General features: G+C 35.6%; 1 protein-coding gene across 1 annotated transcript in view; it reads left to right on the top strand.

The window, feature by feature from the left end:
• Positions 1–14795, top strand: part of ARHGAP20 (Rho GTPase activating protein 20) — a 103576-nt gene that overhangs the window by 17570 nt on the left and 71211 nt on the right. The window lies entirely within an intron of this gene.

The following is a 14795-nucleotide window of genomic DNA, read 5'->3' as shown; positions in this document are numbered from 1 at the left end:
TAGGGCACCAGCCCCATATACCGAGGGTGGCAAGTTTGAACCCGGCCCCAGCCAAACTGCAACAACAACAACAAAAAAAAATCCGAGCGTTGTGGCAGGCACCTGTAGTCCCATCTACTCAGGAGGCTGAGGCAAGAGAATCCACCTAAGCCCAAGAGCTGGAGGTTGCTGTGAGCTATGATGCAACAGCACTCTACCAAGGGCGACAAAGTGAGACTCTGTCACAAAAAAAAAAAAAAAAGAAAGAAAGAAAAGAAAAGAAAAAAATGGCAATTTGGGCGGCACCTGTGGCTCAAAGAAGTAGGGGGCCGGCCCCATATACTGGAGTTCAAACCCAGCCCTGGCCAAAAACTGCAAAAAAAAAAAAAGAAAAAATGGCCATTTTACCTATTTTGGCTAATTAATATTTCAATGAATATTTTAAAAGTTTTTCATAATGTGTAGAAATTAAATGGATATTTCTAAAATGGCATTTTAACTCATAGTTTTTATGTTCAAAGGAATTCTGAGATAACTATCTTCTAAGCTGTGAATTCTTTTATGTAAATTAAAATCCTCATCTTTAGTTAAAGTGAAGATATACCTATTACTATGATGCTCCTATGAATCATGAGTTAATTTAACACAAAATCTATACAAAAGTATGGAAGACTTTTAGTGCCAAAATAAATTCTATATCCAAACCTCATTTAGTGAAATTTACAAAGTACTTAGGTCACTTTCTTCCCAGTACTGAGTTCTCTTGGACTCAGTACCCATTCCAGCCTGTCCTCAGAGGACATATGCTTGGGTCATTGGGCTGATTAGGAAGTATAAACTCCTTTTAATAAAGATGCTTAATTAAAATTTAATTAGGAAGATACTCTGCCAAATAACAATATAATGATACATTTCAGTGTTATATATCAATGGCTTTTGGATTGCTTGCACTGGCGTATCTTTGCATTAGTGTAGATAAAAGAAAAAGGTTATATCTTTACAGTTTAACACTGATTACCTAGAAAACCTAGGGGGAAAGAACTTTTTAAGGGAGGTAGAGAGAGGAAGCAGAATTATCAGTACAACTTTAATTCATTTCTATAGATGTAAAAATAACTTTGTTCACATTTTTTTAATAGATTGTTTTAAGTAAAATTTCTTATTAGAAGCTTCTGGATTTGAAGTGTGCCAAGGTTTTCAGTTAAAAATAGTCCTCATATAAAAGAAGATCTAGCCTGAGATCAAGGACCAGTAATTGTCTTCCTAACTCAGGGCAAGAATCTGTAGTAGTGTGCATATAGACCCTGAAAGTTTATGTGGACTGCAGTTGACAATAGAGTGCTACAGACCTCTAGGGGGCACTTTGGAATTTTGCAGCACATGGGAGTTTTTCTCAATGATTTAGTGGGTATGTATAGATTTTTATATAACAAAGGGTCATTGGGTCTAATAAGATCAAGAAACTCTGACGTAGCTGAAGTGCTAGGCGAGGGAAAAATGCTAACACTTAAGTGACTTACTGAGAAATGCCCCTTAGAGTTATTTTAGGTTACAGAACCAGTATAATGATATGATATATCATAGCATACACATATGCTCCTCCCCACAGTAATATGAATGCATAGTGCCAGAGAATAGAACCTGATCCTATTTTATAGATATGATGCTTTTATTCTCTGTAGCTATTGGTTAGGCTCTGAAGCTGTCTAAAATATTTGTAAGTAATATAGTCTGAAGATTAGAAAGAACCTTAAAGGTTCTCTAGTCTGGTGGCTTAACTTTTCTAATTCAGTATTCTACAGTAGGACCCAGCCAACTCCATATTTCTCAAAAGACTCTAGCTGAATCTGATGCACTCTACTTTTTCTTTTTTTGTTACAGTAGGAACACTTAATATGAGATCTATCATCTTTATGGATTTTTAAGTATATAATACAATAATTGTTACCTATAGGATTTCAATGGACTCTTGATAAGAGAACCACTGTGGCAAGATACAGAAGAATCTCTTTATAGTTATTTGCTTATAAAAAAAGGAATACTAAAATAACATTCTAAGGAAATATTTAAAATTTATTAAAGTAGTACATATTTCATATGAAACAAACAAACATCGACCTGTATACAACAAAAAGTAAAGTCTCTATTCTGGCCCCAGTAACCCCCGTTAATTATGTGTGTATTCTTGTCTATGTAGTTGTGATTAGAATTTTTATTTTCTTTTCCTCTTGTTTGAATTCTCACTTTCATATGTATTAGATTTTTAATTTTCAAGTCTCTTGTGGTTTTTTTAAATTGGAGCTAAAATCCTATTATAACAAACATTCAAGAAAATGTGTGAATTTTATCTACCTTTATATAATATATGTTCTTGAAAAATTACACAAATAGGATTTTTTTTTTTTTTTTTTGCAGTTTTTTTGGCTGGGGCTGGGTTTTAACTCACCACCTCCGGTATATGGGGCCAGCGCCCTACTCCTTTGAGCCATAGGTGCCGCCCCACAAATAAAATTTTTTATAAATTATTAATAAACTTTCTATTTTTAAAACATCCTAAAGTTTGAATTTAAAGAAATCTTACAGTATAAAACTTAATATTTTTATTAAGTGGTGCTTTTTCCCCATAGTTACTAAAAGGAACATAACTTTTTACCATTAAAATTTTGCTTTTCTATCCAGGGTATAAAGGATACAAAAATTTCTAAAGTCCAGGATAATAGCATACCTATTAAATAGAACTTTATACCAAAAACTCTGGCATCCCTTCAAAAGAGCATGACTCTCTCTTCAGATGTAACATGGGAACTAACCTGCAAAAGACTGTAGGCAGTGTGGGGCAGACAGCAAAGAAATGAAGTGTTCTATTTATTTATAAAACACAAATTATAGAATTATAGAATATAGAATTTATTTATTTATTATTTTTTATAATAAATAAATTCTATAAGTAGAATAGAGAATTTATTATATCTAAATATATAATATTTTACGTATTTTTTGAATTAAATCCGTATTTGATTTTGGCTTAGTGGTAGACTTTACTAATTTTACTGTTGTCCCTTAGTTAACTTGTCACTTAGTAACTATTAACTTGTAGATGATAAAGCAATCCCCTGATAAAATCTGCAGGGGATTTAAAAGAAATTTTTCATTTAATAGCTTCTGCATCTCAATTTTTTTTTTTTTTTTTTTTTTTTTTTTTTTTTACGAGAGTTGGGAAGAGGCAGAAGGACTCGGGTTAACCGAAGAATTAACTGTGTTAAACACAGTTTTATCTCCAGTGCTCTTTTATAAACCCCTGGGGTACATAAGCAGAGGCAGTTTATAGGTTTTAACACCATTCAGATCAGCTGGAGGTGGTTTCAAGTAATTTCTATACTGTCTGGTATAGCAGATGACAGAGTATTTCACACTAAGAAGGTTAGAGGTTGTCTAAGGCGAGTGTTTACAACATGGGTGGACTTAGCTGCTTTCGCTCTTGGACACAACAGTGTTCCCTTGTGTGTTTAAGGGCAGCCTCACCTTAGTCATAGTTGTCCTCATATTAAGACTCTAAGCCAGTGGTTCTCAACCTTCCTAATGCCGCAACCCTTTAATATAGTTCCTCATGTTGTGGTGACCCCCAACCATAAAATTATTTTCGTTGCTTGGGGGTCACCACAACATGAGGAACTGTATTAAAGGGTCACGGCATTTGGAAGGTCGAGAACCACTGCTCTAAGCACATATACTGAAGGGATTAGTTTTTTTTAAAGTAAAATGAGGGTGTTGAAATATATCACTTGTTAAATCCCTTATAGTTCTATGGCTATGTAATATAGAAGACTTATTTGTGTATACTCTGAATTCTAATGTTTGCAATTTTCTAGACATACCGTATCCTCTGGCCTTGACTCAAGTGTCACTTCTTTCAGGAGCTCTGCTAACTCTTTTTTTTTTTTTTGGCCAGGGCTGGGTTGGAACTCGCCACTTCTGCTATATGGGGCTGGCGCCCTACTCCTGTGAGCCACAGGCGCCATCCCATGCTAACTCTTCATAAATAACATACATGCTCCTGCAGCACCCTGTGTGTCTTGTTTTTACATATGAATAAAGAAGTTTATTGCTTATAGCTTTGGAGAATGGGAAGTCCAAGATTAAGGCACTGACAGGTTTGGTGTCTGGTGGAGGCTTCTCTCCACTTCTGATATGGCACCTCCTACCATATCCTCATATGGAAAGGGCAAACATCTTCCTTGCACCTCTTTCATAAAAGCATTAATCCCACTGATGAGGGTTCTGCTCTCATGACTTAATCTCCTAAAGGCCTCCCCTCTTAATACTACCATGTAGGTAATTAAGTTTCAACACAGGAATTTGGGGCCAGACGTGGTGGTTCACGCCTGTAATCCTAGCACTCTGGGAGGCGAAGACAGGTGGATCACCTGAGCTCACAGGTTCAAGAACATATGAATTTGGGGGAAGCCATAGCAGTTACTCCAAGCCTCAGTTTCCTCATAAGTGAATGGGAGTCGCAATAATGCCTTTTTCTTTAATTGACCCATAGTATTAGTACCTGCCTAAGGGGCACAGTGTGATAAGCACTCTGTATATCTTTTCTTTTTTTTTTTTTTTTTTTTAGAAACAGAGTCTTAGTTTGTCACCCTTGGTAGAGTGCCATGGCATCACAGCTCACAGCAACCTCCAACTCCTGGGCTTAGGCGATTCTCTTGCCTCAGCCTCCTGAGTAGCTGGGACTACAGGCGCCTGCCACAATGCCCGGCTATTTTTTGTTGCAGTTTGGCCGGGGCCGGGTTTGAACCCACCACCCTTGGTATATGGGGCCGGTGCCCTCTCACTGAGCCACAGGCACCTCCCTCTGTATATCTTTTAATTATAGTACTCAATCATACACTTATTAATAGAATAATACCTTGTACATATGGTATTAAATTAGTTAGATGAATTAGTGAATGAAGGAGTGGCTCCATTTCCAAACCAAAAGAGGAATTTGATAACTGAGCACTGCAGTTTATGGCTTTCCTGACCTCCTTTCAGTAGTGAGTATGTACGAGACTTTCCTTCTTCATGGGTATTTGTGACATTCTCAAGAGGAAAAAATGGAGATTTCTTTTAATAAAATGATTCTCAGTTATTGTTAGGAAGTAATTTCTTATAGTAAAATACCACAAGAGCTCATGTATGTGACCTGTAAAATTCCATTTTTTTTTTTTTAGCATTTTTATGGTATTTCTCCAGTGTTTACTTAGGAATGAATTCAAGTCATACAGACTTTACCTCCAGAAATTCGTCATTTTGATATGGTTAGTATGGAGCACACCTTATAGAAATTGCCCAAAAATGTATCCACTTTTCTTTTAAGTAACAATCTTTTACTACTTTTAAGTTTTTATTCACCTGTCTCCTTCTTTAGCTCCAAACTGATTGTGTGTGTGCTGCTTGCAAGGCTTTGATATTATCTTTTAAATCTCTGCTTACTGCTGCTCAGAGGAGAGAATGGTGACACCAGGGAAGCACCATGGTGCAGAAAGTACGTAGGCTTTGGTTACATTCACATCCTGGTGCTCAGTCCTGGCTATCTATGTGATCTTGGATAAATTACCTGATCTCTGAGGCTGTTTTCCTCTGTAAAATATAGAACATAATGCTTGCATCATAGAATATAAAATGAGGAAATAAGTTAAATTGTTTAGGAGATTAACTTAGTTGTGAGTAGCTGCCTTCTTCCCTTCCACGTATTTCAGTTTTAAGCATCAATCTTTCCAGCTCATCTAGTAATATCAAGCTTGTTAATAAAATGCACCTACTTTATTATCACAGCATTGTATAACTACAAGTGGATCATTGATCCTGGCTCGTTTTATAGCAGAAATTAACTGAAAAACTTCTGTAGGTCACACAGATTAGTGTCAGAGATAAAACTAGAACCCAAGTCTCAGGTCTTGATGAAATAGTTTGCATTACCCAAACCAAAGGGGTATAATACTGGTTCTCAGAGCATGGCCTCTGGAAGCACATTGTCATGTCTGAATCCCAGTACTTCTTACTAGTTGTGTGATCTTGGGTAAGTTTCTAAACCAGGAATAATAACAATACCTACTTCATAGGATTTTACAAAGAAATAAATGGGTCTTATGTATGTAAAATTCTTAAAGTACATTCTGGCACAAAATTAGTGGCTATTTGTTATTGTTAATGGTAGTAGCAGTAGTAACAGCAGAGGTAAAGTACACATTATCCTCATAGAGAGACTCTTTAAGGACCATAGCAGAGGGCAAACAAGAAAGATGAAAGATTCAGCCAGCTAGAGTCTACTATTAAATTCATTTAGCATTTCTACATCTGCCATGAAGCAAGATTAGCTTGGAAATTTTTGGATTTATTCTTGGTAGACCCTGAAGACTCTTGAGGTCTCCCTAGGCTGAGGTCTAAGTATGCCTAGAATGACTCAGGGAAATGAGAACTTGAGCACTGCAGGATTGACCTGGTTTGCTCAGCCACTTAAAATGAAGGGGGCTGTAAGAGGTTCACTCATGCCAAGCTATGAATCAAGGTTAGATACATAGAGAATTGGGTGGTTTGGGGAAACGGTTGGGTAAAGGTGGTGGAACTTTTAAATAAAATTTTGAACTTTAAATGAATCTTTTTAAAATCTTTAAGACTTTCAAGATTAAACAATAAACTATACTGATGTGTTATTTTGGAAAATAATCTGTACCAAACACTATTCCTTGGTGTTCTCCTCGTCACGTACTTTAGATCATGCATTTAAAAACTTCAGAACACACTGTCCAAAACTCTAGGAATAGGCTTGACTTTTTATCATGAATAAGTATTGAATTTTGTCAACTTATTTTTTATTATCACTATCTATTGAAGTGATCATGAGTTTTTTAATTTGTACTATGTGAGTTACTGATTTTAAAAAATGTTAAAACGACTGCATTCTTCAAATAAACTTCACTTGATCATTTTGTCATTCTCTTCATATATTCAATTCAGTTTTCTGAAGGGTGTTTTTAGAATTTTTGTGTCTATATACGTGACGAATGTGGTTTATAGTTTTCTTTTCCTGTAATGTCTTTTGTTCTGATATCAAGGGTAGTGCTAGCTTCCATAAATTAGTTGGGGAATAATCTCTCTTTTTTACTTTTCTGGAAGAGTTTATGTAGAATTGGTATTTTTTTTTTTTCTTAAATGTTTGGTGGAATTTACCTGTGAAGCTGTTTGGACTCTGAATTTTGATTTGTTTTGTGAGGAGGCTTTAACTGTATAGTCGGCTTCTTTAATAGGACTATTAGAATAAGCTGTGATTGATCATGTATAGTTCAAGGATGTTTTTCATGTCATCTGAGTTGTGACTTTATAGCCTCATAGTTCTTCATAATCTTCCCTTATTATCCTTATAACAGCTGTAGAATCTGTAGTGATGCTACCTCCTGAATTCTTTATATTAGTAAATCCAGTATTAATGTATTATATAGCATATTATATGTTAGTTTATAATAGATTGTGTTTATAATATATAATGTATATATATAGTTATAATATTAGTGTATTTTATCTTATTCTTAAGTCTAGCAAAGTTTTGACAACTTTATCAATATTCTGAAGAACCAACTTTTTGTTTAATTGATTTTTTTTATAGTTTTCTATTTCTATTCTGTTTTCTATTTCATTGACTTCCATTTTGATCTCAATTATTAGCTTTCTTCTGTTTGTTTTGCATTTAATTTACTGTTGTTTATTTTAAGTTGCATACAGTGGAAGTTGAGATGGTTATTTTAAGATCTTTTGGGGAAAAAAAAAGATCTTTTGGGGCACTGATATCATAAATTTCCTTTAAGTTCTGTTTAAGTGACATTTCACAAATCCTGATGTGAGGCAGTGCCTGTGGCTCAAGGAGTAGGGCGCCGGTCCCATAGCTGGAGGTGGCGGGTTCAAACCTAGCCCCGGCCAAAAACCACAAAAAAAAAAAAAAAAAATCCTGATGTGGACAGTTTTCCTTTCTATTCAGTTGAAGACATTTCTAATTTCTCTTTTAATTTTTTTATTTGCTGAGTTGCTTGAAAGTATACTTTTTGATATGGTAAGATGTTTTTGGTTTATCTTTTTTGTTTCCTACCTGAGACCTGAAGTTAGGTATTTCTCCAAGTGTACAAGCTGGGACTTAGGGGCATTCATTGCTACAAGGCAATCCATCATTTCTAGGTCTTTTCAATAGACATAACAAGGAAAATATATCTTTACATACAAAAATATGTCATGACTTAATTTATATTGATTTCTAAGTCACATTCAGGAAAACAAGATGTATTTGGAGTTTAGTTTCTACTTCTGTCTCCTCAGCCCTGTTTTTTCCCTTTGTCATCAGTAAATTTGATTTTTTTGATATAAAAATCCTTTTATCATAAGGACACTTGTACTAGACTGTTTAATGCAGCTCAATTTACAATCACCAAAATGTGGAAACAGCCTAAATGCCCACCAACCCAGGAATGGATTAACAAGCTGTGGTATATGTATACCATGGAATACTATTCAGCTATTAAAAAAAATGGAGACTTTACATCCTTCGTATTACCTGGATGGAAGTAGAAGACATTATTCTTAGTAAAGCATCACAAGAATGGAGAAGCATGAATCCTATGTACTCAATTTTGATATGAGGACAATTAATGACAATTAAGGTTATGGGGGGGAGGAAAAGCAGAAAGAGGGGCGGAGGGAGGGGGTGGGGCCTTGGTGTGTGTCACACTTTATGGGGGCAAGACATGATTGCAAGAGGGACTTTACCTAACAATTGCAATCAGTGTAACCTGGCTTATTGTACCCTCAATGAATCCCCAACAATAAAAAAAAAAAAGAAAATAGGAATATATATTTATCATCTTTCTTAAATATATATATTCCTATTTTAAATAATTATAAAAAATATTATAAAAATAAATTATTTTAAATAATTTTTTATTTATTTTAAATAATAATTATTATTAATATAATAATTAATAATAACATACTATGTACTCTTTCTACCTTATTTTTTCATATTGTATCTGTACGACACTCCCAGTGAGTATTTAGAGATATTTTTCTTTTCTTTCTACAACTTCCCAGTAATTCATTGTGTGCACACCATGGTTTTATTTATCAGTTCCTTACTAATAAAATGATTGATTATGTGGTTCCCACTCTTTTTACCAATGCTCCTACAGTCAAAAAACCTTTTACTTTTGTTAGATATTGCCATATTTTCCCTTTGTAAGGGTTATACCATTTCCATTCTTACCAGTGATGTAGAAGAGTATCTGTTTTCACTAGTCGTACTTAGAGCTTCTTGATATGATGTATCAGAGTGCTCTTAATTTAAATGTCTATTAATGTGAAGTGAAGCTTATATTTTGAATTATATGTTAATGTCAAAGAAATATGAATTATATTTATTGTATTATGCAAACATTATAAGAAATGCATGATACAAAAACAAAACTCATCAGTGCAGTATAGAAATAGAATATGTTCTTAATATAAAAATAAATGTTGAATTATTATTTTAACCGTATCAGTTTTTTAAGGCTGTATAATTTAGATGTGTTAATGATGAGAGTGTCACTGAATTTTTTTTAAATTTCTGCACTAATACCCAGATAATATTTTATATCAGAATTACAATGAGAAGTAAAATTTTACTGAACTTTCAAATTTAACTTACTGGTTTTAAGGGGACTTTTTAAATTAACTCTTGAATATGAATCCCTTATCCCCTGCTGTTTTTTTTTTTTTTCTTCTCACTTTGTTTTTATTCCCTTGTGTTTTGGATCAACACACAAGTTCTTCATTTATTATATAAAAATCAGTTTTTGGTTATGTTTATGCACCTGGATACTGAAATAGACTGATTCCTTTTGGACTTAGTAATTGTCTGCCTTTTATTAAAAGGAAAACAGGACGAAGACAAAGGAAAAGAAAATAAAGGAATCAGTAACTGCTTTTTATTTTTTATCCTCCAGCAAACCTTGCACAGATGGAATAATGTTCAAATGGGGCTACTGGTTCAAAAATAGTCCTCTGACATATTTGTTTTGGAGCTGCACAAGCTTCTAAACTGAGTATCAAAAATCTGTTGAATAGAAATCTGGGTTCAGTTTTCATTGGGCTTGTGATTTTATGAATGAGGCACCCAAGAGTGTAACCTTTGAATGCCTAGGGTTACACAGAAAGGCAGTGAGTATTAAAACTAGGGCTAGAGTCCAAGTTTTCACTATCACCGCTCTAGCCTGATTTTGTTTTCCTCATATCTGGCCTTAAGAGAATGGATGAAAAAGAAACCCGCATAATCATGCACAGGACGTTCATAAGGTGTAGCAACAGGGCCTCCTGCCTTTCTAAGGCATTGTAAATATACACCCAGGAATGTGGGTAACCTCTTTTAGTTTTAAGCGGGATGACCTTTGGGGAGAGAGCAGGATATTTACCCTTAGGGATTGTGCTCCTGGGAATAATCACTTCATCTTGGTGTCAGAGACAGGGTAGTATAGTTAGTGGACTTGGGTAAATCAGCTCTGTCCTCTCAGGATCTAATGCAAATAATATGGGAAAAGGCTAACCTGCCAGCTTCACACCTATCCCCAAAGGAAACCTGCAGATTCAACCTATTTCAGAAACTAATGGAAGAACAATTCCTCCCTTCTTCTAGTGCTTGTCTCATTGTGTTATTATTTATTAACTTGTCTCTGGTTCTCACACTTTTTTCTGTAGGCTGTGACTAAAGTCTATTCTGACTCACCCCTCAAGTAACTAGAAGGTACACCACTCTATGAAAACAAAAACCTCCTAGGGTAGAGATACTGAAAGTGTGGTCCTAGTACCAGAAACCTCACCACCTGGGAACATGTTAGAAATTCTGATTATGGACCCATAATGAGTTAATAATCCTACCATTCTGTGTTTTAACAAACCCTATATGTGGTTCTGATACAGGGTATAGGGTAAAATTTAACAACTGGTGTCCTAGCATAGCAGTCTCCAACCTTTCTGGCACCAGGGACCATTTCATGGAAGACAATTTTTCCATGGACCATGGTGAGGGGAATTGGGATGATTCAAGTACATTACATTTATTGTGCACTTTCTTCTTTTATTACATTGTAATATATAATGAAACATTTATACAACTCACCATAATGCAGAGTCAGTGGGAGCCCTGAGTTTGTTTTCCAGCAGCTAGATGGTACCAGCGCTACCATTGCATCAGCTCATCAGGCATTACGTTCTCTGGAGGGAGCTCGATCCATATCTTCACAGGTGTATTTATAGCAGGGTCCACACTCCCATAAGAATCAACCGCCACCCACTGACCTGACAGGCGGTGGGGCTCAAGTGATGATGTGGAGCAGCTGTGAATAACAAGGGAAGCTTCACTTGTCAGCCCACTGCTCACCTCCTGCTGTCCAGCCCATTTCCTATCAGGACACAGACCAGTGACGGTCTTGAACCTGAGAGCATTCTCTAGGCTTAATTACTTAGAAGTGACTAAGCCATAGCCAGGTGGGATAGTCCATGGAATGCAATTCAGGTAATACAGTTAACTCCTTAGCAAAACTGGAAGGTCAATTTCCAAGCCTCTCAGGATTACTCAGTGTCTGGAGGGCTACTGCAGGCTCTGGTGACCCACCCAAGACAAAAGCAAACAAATGGTAAATGACAGCAGTATGAATCTTGGATGTTTGGGGCATAGATTAAACCTTAATTTTCAGTACAGAAATGAAGTTACTGCTGAATAATATACTGTGTTTCACTGTATTTGAACCTGGCTTTAACTCTGCTTTGTAAATGAAAATGGTTTTTCAGCCTATTCCTTTTTTATCTGCTTACCCTCCCACATAGCGGCAGTGAAACAGATAAAATTAGTAGTTTTTTCTACTTGCCAGGCATAAATTGCTACTTGCTGTTTCCCAAGAGGAGGGTCTCTTTCCATAGCTACTTTTAGATACATGTTCTACGTTTTGTGCCAATGAGGAGGTAGGAACTGTAATATCTTAAGGAAGAAGAAGATTGTTCTCAGGTCACAGGGAGGCAAATGTTTCCTTAAGCAAATAAATGATCCTCAGGGCTTCTTGGTATCTAGAAAAATCTTTTTGGAAAAGACTAGGTTTCAGAGGTTGTGTGGTGCTGCTTTAGTGTAATGAAGACCCACTGCTACCAGGAGTAACAGCCATGATGTCTGAGCATAGATGTGCTTAGCCAAATGCCTTATTTGCATTGTCTGATTTAATCCTCACAACAGTCCTGAGAGGTAGGCATTAACACTTTGATTTAACAGACCAGTAAAATGAAGTTTAAAGGACTTACCCCACGGCCCAAAGTCACAGTCTCAAAGCAGACCAAGCTTCAAACTCAAGCCTGTCTGACTCCTAAATTTATGCTCTTAAATCTTCATCTCCTAGTGCTTCCTCCCCACACTCCAGCCAACACTTCTAAGGTCTGTTTGCCTCTCTTTGCCTTGAATTTATTTCCCTTTTGTTTCTTTACTTAGACAGTTACTTGAAGGCTCCTCTTCAGCTTATGCCTTGTGATGCCTTCCTGGCCACATCTTTCTAGCTTCCCTCTCCCAGCTTCCCCCACTAAATTCCCATCATGATTTTTTGTTTATTTAAGCTCTGTTATACCTCCCTCACCATACATGTGCCATAGTCATTTCTTTAGGTGCCTCTCTCAGTGGCCACTGACTACCTCATGGCCAGGTTTCGTTTCTTACCCACTTTTCCTGATAACTCCAACTTTAATTTATAATTCCCTTCTATGATCATCTTAGAATCCTAGCAATTTAAAACTGGAATTTATTTAACAAAAAATAAGATTTAACTCATATCTTAAAGGACTAGGGATTTAAAAAATACTGTTTACAGCAATAAACAAGACAGATAAAAACATCTGACCTCATAGTTTACATTAATGTTCCAATTGAAAACACATTGACCCTAATTGTGATTCACATCTGGGCCTCCCATTTCTCACAATCCTATACTTTATTATTTATAGTAATCAGTCCATCAGCTAGAAGGAAATCTTATTCCCACTGAATTTTAATCTAGTATTCTTTTTATTATGTAACAATGAACCCTTCCTATTGTGTATTTGCCTTATCTTTTTAGATTGTTAGCACCATGAAGATAGTGACCCAAATTTGTTCTTCTAATGTCTGGGGTACATTATGCTCTGATTCTGGAAAAGAAGAAGCCTTACTTGTCATCCCCCTTTTTGTTTTTGGCTCTTTCAGAAAGTTGTCTTCTTAATTTACTGTTTTGTTTTTTGTTTTTTAAGAGAATAGGAACTAGGCAGCTCAAATGTAGTTAAGTAGAATCTGTTTTTGTGGAATACTAACTCTCCCTGCAGACATTCAGAGTTGAGGTCAGTGGAGAAGTTTTTTCTGAAGAATGAGAATTAAACTTCTGGAATTTAATTGTATTCTGCTTGAAGAATTGCTCTCCGATCCTCTCCCAACTCCTAAATTTAGGAACCCCTGGAATTTACTTTTAATATAATGTTACTGGCAATGATAGAGTTGATACAGTACTTTCCCAGTAACTACTCTTTCCAGGGAGGCCTCTATGACAGGAGATTTTGCCTTAGCACTTGTACTGAATGGTCAGAGAAAGCATCTTATAGCATTGTACTAAAATTTTCAGTCTGAAGATAAATCAGGTCGTGTATTTGCTCAGCACCATCAACACAGAGGCAGTGCGTGCTTTCTGCTGTCTTCAGGGAATGATATCATTTTAGCTATATGAAAAATGATTTAAGAAAAATGATTTAAAATGTTTTTTGGTTTTAGTTTAGCTATCAATTTTTATTTTGTCTAGCTTGTAATATGTGAGTTTCATACTTTTAACATGCATCAAGTTATGTGTTAAGTATTCCATTATTACTAACATCTTTAAAGATTTTGAGTAAAATAGAAACTTAAGACATTTGCTGTTTAGCATGAATTTATGATTACTGTGATAATTTCTTGATAATTTAAACATGAGGAAGAATTTTTGAGAATGATGAAATCCTAAAGTGCTGGGATTACTGGCATGAGCCACTACACCCAGCCTATTTCCACGTTTTTGAGAGTTTTATAATGAAGAAATGTTGAATTTTATCAAATGTTTTTTTGATGTCATTGAAATGATCATACGGTTTTTGTCCTTAATTCTGTTATTGTGTATCGTATTTGTTGATTTGTGTATATTGGATTATCCTTGCATCCCTAAGATGGACTTGATCACAATGAGTGGTCCTTTTAATATATGGATGCATTATTGTATTTAGCTAGTAATATGCTGGTATTTTGTTGAGGAATTTTTGCATCTAGGGTCATCAGAGATGCTGACCTGTAGTTTTTCTTTTCGTTGTAGCTTTGTCTGGTTTTGACGTCAGGGTAATACTGGCATCAGAGAGTGAGTTTGGGAGCGATCTTTCCTCTCCAATTGTCTTGGAATAGTTTGAGTCGGATTGGGATTGGTTCTTCCTTAAATGTTTGGTAGAACTAGCAGTGAACCATCCGGGACTGGGCTTTTCTTCAATGGGAGGCTTTTTATTACTACTTTTATCTTGCTACTTCTTATGGTTCTCTTCAGGTTTTGGATTTCTTCATAGTTCAGTCTTGGTAAGTGTGTCTAGGACTTCATCCATTTCTTCTAGGTTTTCTAATTTATTGGTATACAGTTGCTCAGAACAGTCTCTAGTGATCTTCTGAACTTCTGTGATATTAGTTGTAATGTCTCCTTTTTCATCTCTGATTTTATTTATTTGGGTCTTCTCCTTTTTTC

Source organism: Nycticebus coucang, chromosome 6, assembly GCF_027406575.1.
Source record: "Nycticebus coucang isolate mNycCou1 chromosome 6, mNycCou1.pri, whole genome shotgun sequence".
Taxonomy (NCBI): Eukaryota; Metazoa; Chordata; class Mammalia; order Primates; family Lorisidae; genus Nycticebus; species Nycticebus coucang.
The sequence above is the reverse complement of the archived record's forward strand: the minus strand, read 5'-3'. Positions and strand labels throughout refer to the sequence as shown.